At 38.4% G+C, this 14,480-nt stretch overlaps 1 protein-coding gene across 3 annotated transcripts in view; it reads left to right on the forward strand.

The window, feature by feature from the left end:
• Positions 1 to 5,354: 5,354 nt before the first annotated feature.
• The window catches only part of FAM135A (family with sequence similarity 135 member A), a 56,458-nt gene continuing 47,332 nt past the window's right edge, over positions 5,355 to 14,480 (forward strand). For 2 of the 3 annotated variants that reach the window (XR_011557387.1, XM_070733058.1), the window contains exon 1: positions 5,376 to 5,822. The gene's annotated coding sequence lies outside the window, so the exon portion shown is untranslated. Of the gene's footprint in view, positions 5,843 to 14,480 lie in introns of all 3 variants that reach the window. The other variant, XM_070733059.1, reaches the window with a different exon arrangement.

The following is a 14,480-nucleotide window of genomic DNA, read 5'->3' on the forward strand; positions in this document are numbered from 1 at the left end:
ATCCATTCAGTTCTTGCAAAATAGTAGGTGGCTCATTCTCATGCTGGGTCATGTATGGAACAGTGTCCTAAGTTAGGTTTCAGAGAAAGATAATGTTTGCATTAGATGCTTTCACTGGAAGAGTAAAAAAAATAAAACACATTAGGAGAGACATTAATTTCTTTTCTTAAATAAGTTTTATTGAATTATATACATATTAAAAGACACAAAAACAGATCAGTGTGTTTTCAATTTGTTAATACAATTGTAGAATGTCTGTTGTAAGGCAGTACAACATATATCCCCATCCCTCCCCCCATCCCTGCTTCATCTCTGCAGTCTGTCTTATTGTAAGTTCACGGATAATCGTATACCTATATAGAAATAACAATAATAACACAGGTAAAAAGAGTTTGTCAGCAAGTAAATAAAGTATTATTTATCTATATTTGAATTTCTTTTGTACTATCTTTCATTTTTTATTTTAACCTTATGTACGTCTATTCTTTTTTCGGTTGTTAACCCAATTATAAAAGTTTTTCCATGTGTCTATATCTTGTAATTTTTAATCGTTTTTCAATTTTTGTGTTAGTGTATCATATTCTGCACAGTCAAGCATTTTTTTTATTATATCTCTTTCTGTTTCTATTACCATGTTTTCCTCACAAAAAATAAGCCCTCCTCTGAAAATAGGCCCTCCCGCCCAAAAATACAATTTCCTTTGGTTAAAGTTAGTAAGATAGAGCTGGAAATCAGACAAAAGAAGCCCCATCTTGCTCTACTCGCTTCCAAATAATAAAACCTCCCTGAAAATAAGGCCAAGAGCTTATTTGGGGGTTCAAAAAAAATATAAGACAGGGTCTTATTTTTTGGGAAACACGGTAGTACCACAAAGTATACTTAGATCTTTAATTGCTTTGTTACTTAATACAAAGGCAAATAAAGTTCCAGCCCTAACTCAGGGGAAGTCAACAGAGATATATTAGTAGGATCATATTTACACAGTGTGAAATTGTATGTAGTCTTGCAAGAAACATTTTTATATTGGATTAATATTTTGTTTACACTGATGATACTAAAACATTATCATGGTGACATTGATATGCATGATTATTTGTAACACCCTTCCATACACTGAGCTCACTTACCAACAAAGTAACGAAATGAGAACAGATAGCAAAGGAAAATAGAGCTATTTAACTCCCCTCCCCAGTCTTTTTAAACAAAAAAGTAAATGTTCCACCACAAAGTTGTGAAGAACAGGATGAAAAGATAAGTTTGAAACTTGAAATTGGTTAAAAAAAAAAAAAAACCAGATAATCATCTTTACTTTAAAGAACTTCAAAAATCCAGAACTAGAATGAATTGAATTTTAAAGTACAGTACTGAAAGAATTAGTTGGTAGTCTAACCAAACCCTTTTATCTGAGAAATCCTGGACAATTAATAAAGGGACAGAGTGATGAAGGGAAAAGAATGCTGTCGTTATCTTTTAAAGAAGGTACGTGGAGGAAGAACATCCGGAGAGGAACACCCAGCAAATTACACACCAGTCAGCTTAATACTGAAATCTAGGAAGATTCCAGAGCACTTAATAATTGATTTGTAAGCACCTTGAAAACAATGCAGAAAGGAACTGAAGTCAGCATGGCTTTGTCAATGTATCATAAAGCCTTGCTAGGATGTCATCCAGAAGATTTGCTGTCCCTTGCTTTAGAAGGCAAGGGATAGAATAACAGATTTAACTTACTGCAGAACAGATTCCAAAGGAATGTCGGGAAATACTTCCTAACAGCAAGAACACTTTGATAGTGAAATGTCACTCAGAGACACCGTGAGCTCTTATTCACTGAATGCATGGAAGCAGAGGCTGGACAACCATTTTTATGAAATGCTTTGATGTGGATTCCTGTATTGAGCGACCAATTGGATTTGTTGGTCAAAAGGGCCTCTTCCACTCTTATATTTGCTTAGAAATAAACTCCATTGACACCTTGAATATCAATTTCACATAAATAGGCGTAATATTGCATATGTGCCAATATTTTATTATATGAAAAGTGGCTATGGAAAGACAAATAGATTATGTTTTGGAAGATTAATGATGAAAAGGTAATCTAAATGGGAATTATTATTTATCACAATGCTTATCACATATGCTATTTTTAAAAATGACTGAGAACTTGTCACCCCGAAATTAAAGTGGTTTTTCTATTCATGAAGGAATATGACTATGCAATAGCTTATGCTGTAATTCTTAGCAGTTTGGTGTTTTCATATCTGTTTTGGAAGATAAGAGGATCTTCCACTGAAGCAGATTATATTGGTAAGCAAAAAAAGGGAGAAAATTAGCTATCACATTCACCTTTTAGTCAGCAGGAATATTCTATGTGTAACACTGCTTTGATATCATTCCTTCAAGTGGAAGGAGAAAAAAATCTGACATGAATTTAACAATGAGAATCAAGAGTTATTCTGAAATGAGCTTTTAAAAAAATGAAACAAGCATTTTAATTACAGTGTATGTACACTTACTTTGAAACAAACAATTCATGTCAGTGTGCAAACAATACTGTATAATCTTTAATTAATTTGTCATAATTAAGATGTTTTATTACAGGGTTACTTATATCTAATGTTAAAGTTATCTTATACGCCACTTTTTAATTTATTGTATCCAAAATGTGTTTTATTTTTATGATCTCACCTTTCTAGTGAGATATCCACCTTTTAGATATAAAGCTTCAAAGCAGGAGTTCCACAATAACAAACCAGAGCTAGTCCTTGACTTACAAGTTTGTTTAGTGACAGTTCAAAATTACAATGACACTGAAAAAAATGTCTTATGACTATTTTTCACACTTATGACCATTGTAGCATCCCCAGGGGTGATTTATATCCGGATACTTGACAACTGACTCATGTGTGACAATGAAACATGGGTATTACAGAGTAGATAAAACCTCAGTGTTCCAGTATCTACTATGGTTCAATCCAGATCAACTTATTTTGAAACGGATGCCCAAGTGCCCCCTCTATGTTGGTTGAGGCAGGCAGGATTCCCTTGGGTACCATTTGTTGGGGGTCAAGGGAAAGGGACGGCTTTGCCTTCTCTTTCTGCTCAAGATCTCCATGTACAATTGCTGGGCCACTGTGTGACACAGAATGCTGGACTCGATGGGCTTTGGCCTGATTCAGCATGGCTCTTCTTATGTTCTTATGTACTTTCTTTGCTTTGATTTTCTATGTCACAAACAGGAAGTATATGTCAATGGTGACCAAAGTAAAAGATGACTGGTAAACCACTGAAAAAATAGGGTATCAAGAGTCTTCCCACATGATAAGCCATACATTAGACATGAACCACAAGCTGAGTACATACCACAACACACCAAGCTAAAGTTAAAAATACATTAAGATTACACAGCACATTAATACTTAATGTACATAAGTGTTTTTAATAGTACCCAACACCAGATGCCTGATTATTTTCTATGGAGACATAAACTCTTATTGAGGGCAATGCTAGTTTCTGAACTAAACCAAAAGTAGGGTTGTACAGATTCATTCTTTTGCAGGAAGATCTGTTTAGCCCACACAATTTCCATTAAAAAATGCATATGTTTGGTCCAAACTGGTGGTAGCTAATTATAACATTATAAAAAGAAAGGGGAAAAATCCTTTTTACAGTATTTACATCAGAATTGAAAAACATTTATATAGCCAAGTCATAAAAAATGAAGAATTGAAATATAGGAATTGAGGGAACCTACAATGTTTAAACTGAAATGGCAAATTACTGAAATGCCTTGAGTGGCTTTTCCAGAATATTTTTTATTAGCTTTCTAAAGTGTCACTACTATAAAATCTATCACACTTTGAAGACCAATAAGTACATCCTCCTAAACTTATTCCATCTCAATTATTCACTTTAGGTTATGTCACTCCCAAGGAATCAATTCACAACGGGAACAAATGCAACAATGGGAACAAATGCAACAAATGCACAATGGGAACATATGCAAAATTTTAAACTCAAGGTGGTGTTTATCATTTTTACTCCATTCCTTTTTCCTGTTATTTTGGCTCCTTGGGAGAAATGCTAAAGCAAGTCACTATTTCTCTGCTTATTTGTTTATTTGAAGAACTTACACGGTTTCTGAAATAATGTACAGTACTTCATTCGCCAAGAACAGGCTAAAGGATCACATAACACACCCATATTATTAACATACCATAATTAGAATTACTGTGCGGTACTCTTTTATAATGATGTGTAATGCAACTACTGTCCTGTTTTAAAAAGAAACTGTATGCAAGCCATGTGAATAGTTTGAAATATACACATATGCCAGAACTTGTTTTGGAAGCTGAAGTTTAATTGTTCCCATGAAAAAAATATGAGGTAATACCATACTTTTTATCTGCCACAGGGTCCCCCCCCCCAATCTTGATGAGATAAAACTGCTGGTTATTTGAGGGCCACATTCCTCAAGTTTATTTATTCAAGATAATAAGCCTTTGAAGAAAGAGCTGGACTCTTGTGCCTGAGATTAGCTGGCTTTCCAGCGATACCTGGAGAAATCGCCCTGCCTCCTTTTTGAAATGCACCTTTTGGAAATTCAAATTTTCACATGCCCATGATTCCCAGAACTTGAAGATTAGCTTTAAGGCTGGATTGTTCTACATGTTTAATTTACGTCGCTTACGGGATCATCTATCTATCTATCTATCTATCTATCTATCTATCTATCTATCTATCATCTACCTACCTAACTAATCTGTCTGTCTGTCTACCAACCTACCCAGCACCCACGTACCTTATCTCTCTCTCTCTCTATCACCTACATACCTACCTACCTACCTACCCTGTCTGTCTGTCTTTCTTTCTTTCTATCTATCTGTATGGATGTATATGCCGCTCAACTCGCGAGGGGCTCTTTTCACGTCCCCGAGGGTCCAAAGAGAGACCGTTCTCTGGAAAGACTCGGCGAGGCAGCAAAATATTTCTAATATAAAACTGGGCGCGTAAACCGGCCTACTAGAGAGGCGCGGGCGCCTGGCCGCTTCTTTGAAGCCGCAGCAGCAGCAACTGGCTGGCTTCTCCAGCCCTTCTCAGGAATTTCACCGGGAGGAGAAACTCTCTTTTCGGCCCAGGCGGCATCGCACGTAAGTCAACGCCTCCCCATCCCCACCCCGTTCGTCCTTCAGCATCCCCGGAGCGGCGGTAGCCGTGGAAGGAAAATCGTGTCCCACAGGGTCCCCTCAGAAAGCGTCGGACTGCCACCTTCTTTGGCTTCTGTTTTGCTGGCCGGCCAGAGGGAACAGCAGCAGCCCTTCGGCTAGTTCTGCGCACGGCCCAGCAGGGGGCGCTCCACCCGGGAAGCGAGAAGCGCTGGGGACGAGAGGGAGGGACGTGGGGGGGGAGGCCGCCGCGGGGAGCTTTCCTATTCCAGCTCAAGCTCCGGGAAAGCGGGAGCGGTGGCGAGGGCAGTCGCGAACCCTGCGCCCAGGGAGACTCTCGCTCTCTCGCTCTCCCCCCCGCCCTTCCCGGGATGCCGCACTGGTTGCTGAGCGTCGCCTGCGGGGCATAAACTCCCCACCAGCCCTCGCGGCGCACGCCGCCTCTGGTCGTTGGTGGCAGCTGGTTGGCGACGGCGGCTCGTACTCGCTTCCCCTACTACACGGGCCACTCGGCCGGGAAAGCGGGAGCGGGGGTGGGTGGGTTGGGAGGGGGGGAGAGAGAGCCGGGCGTCGGATGTTCGCGTTACGCCACGCCGGTGCTGCGGTTGAGGCCTGGGCTCGTCTTCGCGGGGGGAAGCCGAGCGAGCAGATCCGGAAGAGGTGAGGTGGAGACGGGCAAGGTGGGTGCCGCTCCCGGCGAGCGGGGCGACCTTGTTGTTTTTTTTGCCCCCCGCCGCGCTCTGTCTCTCTCTCTCGAGTCGGTCGGGTGGGAAACCCGAAGAGAGAGGGAAAAAAGGCTTGTTATTGCTGAGGAAGAGGGCCGTCTTTTTTTTTTTACTCTTGAGCAGAAGGCAGAAGCAGCCTGAGGGGGCTTCCTTCGCCAAGGGGTCCCCAAAATGTTAAAAAAACCCACCCCGAATTAAAAATAATAATAATAAAAAAACGAGCTGGGCTTTCGAGTGGAAAGTCGGAAGTCAAAGTCTGGTGTTCAAGTGTAGTTGGGTCGAAATAGTGGCGTTTTTCCCCCCTCAGATTCAGGAAGGAAAGCTGGCGTTTCTCTCTCTGTGGGTCCCCCTTTTCCTTTCTGTCTGTATTTTATTTGTAACTCTCCCCCCCCCCCCAAAAAAAGAGATCCTAAGGAAAACACTCCCTGTATTTCCTCCCTTCATCCTGTGTGTGTGTGTTTGTGTATAGTCCTCGAGAGTACCGTGAAAGGGTCCTTTGGCTTTTCTGTCCTCTTTGAAATAGTTTTCCTGTTGTTTTATCTGTAGTTCAAAACAGAGTCAGCCGAGCTTGCCCTCAGCTTTTCGTCTTAGAAAATCTGCTTATTTTTAACTTTTTTTTAAAAAAAAAAGTTCTTTTCCTATGATTTCACGGGGTTTCGGGGTTATTTCTGTTCTGCGGTCATTAGTGCGTTTGGTTTTCTATTATTTTTAAAGCTGAAATAGAAGGGAAAGACCTCTCTCCCGCCTAATTTCATTGTGCTACATAACCAGATGTGTGTAACTTTGGTACTGTATTGCCTGGTATTTGCTTTCCTTCTAGGAACATCTATTATTATTTCCCCCAGACTTTAGAAATATACATTCTTCACATTCCTAGGATAATAGTGTGACCTGGTTTAACTCTGCCAAAGCCATCTAATACCTTATAAAACAGTTCTTTTACTGGCTTTTAGGTACTGTAGCTTAAAGCGTGTCCTAACATATAGAAATAGTAGGAATAGGAATTAAAATAGAATAGAATGAATAGAATAGAATAACTCTTTATTGGCCAACTGTGAAATTGTCTTTTGTGTATATAAGAGTGTTTTATTGATTGGGTATACTTGGTTATTATCTTGATTTGTTTTATCTACCAAAGCATATAATTTATTTATTTAGAAAATTTATATGGCTGCCCAACTCGTGGTGGCTTACAGATAACTTCCTACACTATGATCTTAAAATGCCATTCTCATAATACATAAATAATTTAAATTAATTTAAACCTTTTACCATTTTTCTTCAATGTATTGGTTACATTGATTGACAATGATCTCTTTAGAAGTCTTTCGAAATGATCTTCCTATAATTCTGGTATTTGCTAGCTATTTACATACATACATACATACATACATACATACATACACGCACACACACACACACACACACACATACACACACTATAGCTGTAGTTTTATAGTGGTTTTGAATGAAGTTTCCTTACCTCAAATTAAAATGTATTTACTCAAAATGTATTTACTCAAAAATTTCTGAGCAAAATTTTGTTGTGGATGTACGTAACTGTTATAGAGTAATAAAGTGGATCTTTCTCTCTCTTTCATACACACACATACATACACACATAGATAAACACACACACAATGTTTTCAGAGAGATGGCTTTGTTGCATCTTGTGATATATTAGATTAACAGTTTTATTGTAGCATAGGTTTTTGTTAAAGTTTTCCTGCAAATACAAGGTCCTTATTCATTTCAAGGTTTCATAGTGGTACACGATTGTTGCACACACTTTTTGACAATATAATCTAGTTAAGTTTGATATACGTAACTATTATTATATCTATACTACTATATATTGCAAGTTATAAGTTTATGAGTGACCATTGTAAACAGGGCTAGGAACTAATTTTCATCCACTGCTTAGACTTGTGGCTTTGTTCATTCAATTAATAGGCTATTATTGATAATAATAACCAGCACACTGAGTGCCTGCCATCCACTGCTTAGTGCCATACGAAAAAATCTCAGACAGCAGTTAGAAAATCTCCACATTGACAAAATTTCTATCTGTCAATTGCAAAATGCCACCTTGCTTGGATCCTCTCATATATTATGCTGATACATTACGACATCCTAAATTCTTGGGAAGAACTTGATGTGTATGAATGCCAATACCAGTTAAAGAACTGGCATCTGTGACTTCACATTGTCCTGAACAGTTATTTATTTATTTATGTAGCGTATGGCACGTGTTATCCAGGGATCACTGAGGTAGCTGGTTGCCTCTGTGAAAGGAATTTTTTCGCGTGGTGTTTTCTTTACTCTCAGGATACCTGAAGGACAGTTGGCAATTGGGGCAGGCTCCTTTGTTGTCCCTTCCATGGTTTATTCGCTCATGGGAATCGAACCGCCTACTGACCTCAGCAGTGTGCTGGTCCAGGGCTATATAATATAATAGTAATACAGTAATCCCCTGCTACTTCGCGGTTCATCTTTTGCGGATTTGCTACTTCACGGGTTTTCAAAGGGGGCTTAAATCCATTAAATCCATTACAAATTTTAAATCCATTAAAAATTCATAAAATTCATTTTTCATGGGTGATCTTGGAACGCATCCCCCACAAAAAACGAGGGATCACTGTATATTAAATTTATATGCTATAGTTCTTACTTTCAGGTCACTACAGTGGAACCCCGACATAAGAGCTGCTCTACTTAAGAGCAACTCGAGATAAGAGCTGGGAGGGGAGAGATATTTTTGTTCTACTTACAAGCCCAAATTCGAGATACAAGCGCCAAGGAGCTGTCTCCTGAAGCCAAACGCTAACTTCCGCGTTCGGCTTCAGGAGACAGCTGCGAAGCGGCGCGCGTGTTTTAAAAGGTTGCAGCCGGCCTGGGGGGCTCGGGGGGGTGCTTGCAGCTTTCTTTCTTGCTCTTTTTCTTTCTCTCTTTTACCTTCCCTTCCTCTATTTCTTCTTTTCTTTCTCCTTCCCACCTTCTTCCCTCCCTCCCTCCCTTCACTCATTCCTCTCTTACTCTCCCCTTTCATAAGTTTCCTTCCTTCCTTCCTCTGTTCCTGTCCCTTCCCTCTTTCCTTCCTTCCTTCCCACCCTCCGTCCATTCATTCACCCATTCCTCTCTTGATCGCTTAAAGCCGGTCCCTGGTGCAAAAAGGGTTGGGGACCTCTGTCCTACAGGATTGGGTGGCAGAGAAGTTGAACATATGTAAATTTAAAAGTTTAAGAAAGTTTACAAGTTAAGTGAAAGAAACTTCATTATTCATTCATATGTACATGTACATTTCTTCATTAAAAACATGTCTTTCTGCATAATTTAGACTAACTTTGTAAGTTTTTTGAGGGCTGGAACCAATTAAAATTATTTACATTAATTCCTATGGGGAAAAGTCGTTCGAGATAAGAGCTGCTCGACTTAAGAGCCCAGGTCCGGAACGAATTAAACTCGTATCTCGAGGTACCACTGTACTTGGAATACAGAAAAAGAAACCATAATCTAATATTAGGCATAAGCCAACCATAATAAGAAATAAAAAATGACTTCCAACTTCATCACAACAAGGAAAAATAATTTTAGTAAAAAAATACAGCAAAAATATTTTAAAATACAGTAAATGATCATATACATATATATATATATATATATGTAGATTGTTCTGAGTTCGGGTTTTGCCCTGTGTAATATTTTGCATGTCTATGCGACGTACATACATACATACATACATACATACAAACCCTTAAAGCCTCTTTGTTCAGTCCTAGTCAGAAAAAGCCCATTAAGGATAATCAGAAATAACAATGTAACTTTTTTAGCTTTGATCAAATAAACTTTATATTTCTTTCACTTATAACAATCTTGATCTTCAATATGTCCAGCGTGGCACATTTTCCTATATCATTTTTTAAAACCACTTGTTCATGTCAGTCTCTTCTTTAATAATGTCTTTTAAACTATCTAATATCACATTAAACTATCTATTATGGCAAACATCCTTAAAATTTACTTTGCGATCCATTGTTCACAAATAACTCAATATGTCCAATGTTAAGGGCAATTTTACTCCGTTCTTTCTGAATAAATCAAATTTGATTGTCCTTTAATTGTAATCTTTAATTTCAAGTCCTATTACAAATTTCCTTTTTCCCTTTTTATGAATTTAAATCATAACTTTGTTTTTAGTAGCATCAAATGATCCAGCCAGAATTTAAGGACAGAGAAATAAATTTCCATGTAGGGAAGTATTTAGTCTTATATAGGGAGTTGAAGAAACTGCTGAGAATTTTTTACTGAATCCTCCAACGTAAAACATTAAAATAATAAAGGTTAAAATTATTAATATTTCATTAAATTCATTAATAATTGAAATTGACTTAAAATGAACAAACATGGCAAAGGAGAGAGAAATATACACACAAGATGGAGGGTGGAGTCTTATCTCAGTCCATTAAACTACCTTCAGTATGATATATTCCTATCAGAGTCCCAGGCCATTTGGCAAGGCCAGGTTTCCAGGCTCTTGGAAGGCCAACAACGTGCTACGCGAGGAGGCGTTATGTTCCAGAGGGCAGGAGCCATGGCAGAAAAAAACCTCTTTTAGACCCTGTCAGCCAAAATTTCTTGACTGATGGGGTTTTTCTTCCCCTTGCCCCATGTAGGTGGGGCGGGCCAATTCATTGGGGAAGACAATTATTTAGGTTACCTGAATCCATGCCATAAAGGGTTTAAAAGTAATAACCACACCTTGAATTAAACCTGGAAGCAAACTGGCAACCAGTGCAGCTTGTGGGATGACAATGTAATACCACACTAGTAGGCCTAAGAACTGTCTTTGCAGCTGCATTCTGTACAGTTATAGTTTTCCAAATCTTGAGTGCCCCCATGTAGTAGAGAGAGCTGCATAGTCCATAATATATAAAAAACATCAGAAATTCTATTAACCATTCTTTGGTATCCAGGTTTTCAAGGTCTTTTGGGACTACCATCAGGGTATATGGATCTCGGGGAGTGGGGGGAATTTCATTCCAGAGAGCAGGTCCTACCACAGAGAAGGATACTTTCTGTGCCAGATCATATTGGCCAGAAAGAAAATACCTGGGCCTAGTTAGTTTCAAAGGCCACAACCACTCAGTTTTGGTAGAATTGAAATGTTTTTCCTGCCCTTCCTTAGGAAAAGCATAGTAATTTTTCTGGGATTTGCGTCCTATGGCTTTTCCCCTTGAGTAAAGCTGATCAAGCATTGTGAAAGCTGACCAAGCACCTAAGCAGGGGGTTGGACTAGATGATGATGATGATGATGATGATGATTATTAATTAGATTTGTATGCCGCCCCTCTCTGGAGACTTGGAGCAGCTCATAACAACAAAACAGTACAAATCCAATGGTTAAAACAATTTAAAACCCTTAATATAAAAAAACAATCATACATCTCATACAAACCATACGTAAAGTGGAAACGGCCGAGGGGAATCAATTTCACCATGCCTGGTGACAGAGGTGGGTTTAAGGAGTTTGCGAAAGGCAAGGAGGGTGGGGGCAATCCTAATCTCCGGGGGGGAGTTGATTCCAGAGGGTTGGGGCCGCCACAGAGAAGGCTCTTCCCCTGGGTCCCGCCAGACAACATTGTTTTGTTGATGGGATAAGAAGAATAAGAAGCACAGTGGACGAATACCAGAAGATGACATGGCTCCCCAAATCAACACAGACTGTGGAAACTTTTGCATCTCATTTGGAAACTAAGGACCCAGAGTATGGAGGAAGAATGGAGAAGCACAAACCGCAAGATGCTTGAGGTCCAGTGTAACGTTTCTAGAGTCTGTGTTGATTTGGGGGGCCATGTCATCTGCTGGTATTCATCCAATGTGCTTCATTAAGTCCAGGGTTAATGCAGCTGTCTACCGAGAGATTTTGAAGCGTTCCTTACGTAGAGTCCTATGGGATTGGGTGGCATAGAAGTCGAATAAATTAAATTAATTTAAATTAAATTCCATCTGCATACGAGCTTTATGGGGATGCTGACTTAAATTTTCCAGCAGGGTTTGTTATCTGCCCACACTGCCAAAAGCATCAAAACCTGCTTCAATGACCATAGAATTACTATCCTTGATTGACCAGCAAACTCGCCTGGCCTGAACCCCATAGAGAATCTGTGGGGCATTGCCAAGAAAAAGATAGGAGACATGACGTGGAACAATGTAGAAGAGCTGAAGGCCGCTATTGAAGCATCCTGGTCTTCTATCTATAACACTCAGCAGTGACATAGACGAATAGTATCCATACCATGCCGTATTGAGGCAGTAATTGTTGCAAAAGGGGCTCAAATGAAGTACTGAGTACATATGCATGCTTATACTTTTCAGAAGTCCGATATTGTTCTATGTACAATTCTTCTTTTATTGATCGCATGTAATATTCTAATTTTCTGAGATGGGGGATTTGGGGTTTTCATGAGCTGTACCCCATAATCATCCCAATTATGAGAAATCACAGCTTGAACTGTCTTGCCTTGCATGTTATGAATATCTCTCATATATTACCTTTCACTTTTAAGTTACATTACTGAAATAAATAAACGTTTGCACGATATTCTAATTTTTTGACTTTCACCTGTATAGCTAGAAACATAAAAAGAAAATTGGAAATGCATGTTAAACTTTTAAAAATTAAATAGTTCATGTGATTATTGTTGATTTATTAAACAATTTAATGCTAAATTATTTAACAATCATTACATTAATACAGGAACCTGGTAATTTATAAAAGGCCTTTAGGAATTATATAAAAGGTTTTCAGGAATTTCATGTAGGTTTTTTGTATATTCACAGATATATCTAGGAAAGATGAATGATATGTTCAAAATATCTCTCCCTCTGCCTCTTGTTCCCTATTCACATAGTTGGCCAAGGCTATCAAATTCTATATTCAACTTTAAACTATCAAAATACAGAGTCTGGGATCAGCCAATGTGGTTCTTTTCAGATTCAATAAGTAAATAGCTGATTGTATTTTTAACCAACTATGTGAAGATTCTAATGCTTTTGTTCATTTATTCCTGATCCACATATAATATTTATTTTTGTTTCCTAATAGCTATTATCTCTCTAATTAAATGAGATGTTCCTATTTGGGAACATAATTACTTTTCAGTTTGTTCTGAACATTTACAGCACAAATTATTTGCACCATAATCCTATACCTATTATCCTTATGGGAGAATTTATAGCAGTAGCTATTGTATTTTGGTATAAGATCAGAATTGTACAAGCAGTGGTATTCTCTGTAAGTCTCTATGGAAGCAAAAGTTGGTCTTTGATGAAGCAGAATACAAAGGGTCTTGAGGCTTTTGAATTTTGTTGCTGGGGAAGACTCCTAAGAGCCATGAAGGCAAACAAATGCAGCAGGAAGATGAGATTCTGTAACAATGATAGCTAACTTTTTTGGCACCGAGTACCGAAAGTGTGCATGTGTGCATACTCATAATGAAATGCACGCACAACCTCCTGCTCATCTTGACCCACAAATGTGTGCCCCGGCCCCTGCGCAGGCATGGCAGAGACCCAAAAACCAGCTGGCTGGTGGGAGGCATGCATGCATGCGTGGTAGAGCTGAGCTAGGGTGATGGCTCGCATGCCCATAGAAAGGGCTCTCTTTGCAACCTGTGGCACCTGTGCCATTGGTTCACCATCATGGTTCTATAGGATCGCTAGTTTAATGCTGGTGTGTATGATTTGATTGTCCTATTATATGGAACTGAGACTGTCTTCCACACAGCTGTATTTCAAAGAAGGTGTAATGCTACTAGGCTTATTCTCATGCATTTGCAGCAGTTGCAGCATTCCAGGGTCCCTTGATTGCCATTTGCAATGGCTTCCAACAAGCAAAGTCAACAGGGAGGTCATCAAGGAAGATCACAAATGGCAATGAAATGAAACTTCACTTAATGACCACGATGATTTAATTAACAACCACAAGAAAATGATTGTAAAATTGGTTACAGTTAGGCTCACTTAATAACCATACCATTTAACATTTTCAGCCCCCATTGTGGTTGTAGGTCAAGGACTACTTATATTCAAATAAAAAGACTGAGTATATAGATCTTAAGAATAGCTTGTTTGAACTCCCAGAGAAGGAGATTCTTTCATTATATGCACTACCACATAAAATCTGGGGCAAATTTCATTCTATTTATAATAAAAGACATTAAATTTAGTCATCTACTTCCATTAATATGCATTCTGGAATAAAACAAATCAATGATTTTGCCTTATAGCTGTAAAAACATAAGCATGATACGTCATATAGTAAGCATCACACTTCAAATATAGTTTAGTACATTTGAAAAGTTAAATATTTTCTATAATAAATACCCCTTTTACTTATGTTTTATATATAGTAAATATTTGCATAAGGGCAAATCTATATGTTTTACTATTTTAAATTTCAAACACCACTTTTTAGTCTTTATTCTTTACATTCCTTGATTGTCTTCTTTGCTTTATTAATAGTATAGTCTTTATATTTACAGTTCTAATTTTATTATTTTGTTCAGAAAAATAGGCCATTTTATCTTCCTAT

Source organism: Erythrolamprus reginae, chromosome 1 (genome assembly GCF_031021105.1).
Source record: "Erythrolamprus reginae isolate rEryReg1 chromosome 1, rEryReg1.hap1, whole genome shotgun sequence".
In the NCBI taxonomy this organism is placed as follows: domain Eukaryota; kingdom Metazoa; phylum Chordata; class Lepidosauria; order Squamata; family Dipsadidae; genus Erythrolamprus; species Erythrolamprus reginae.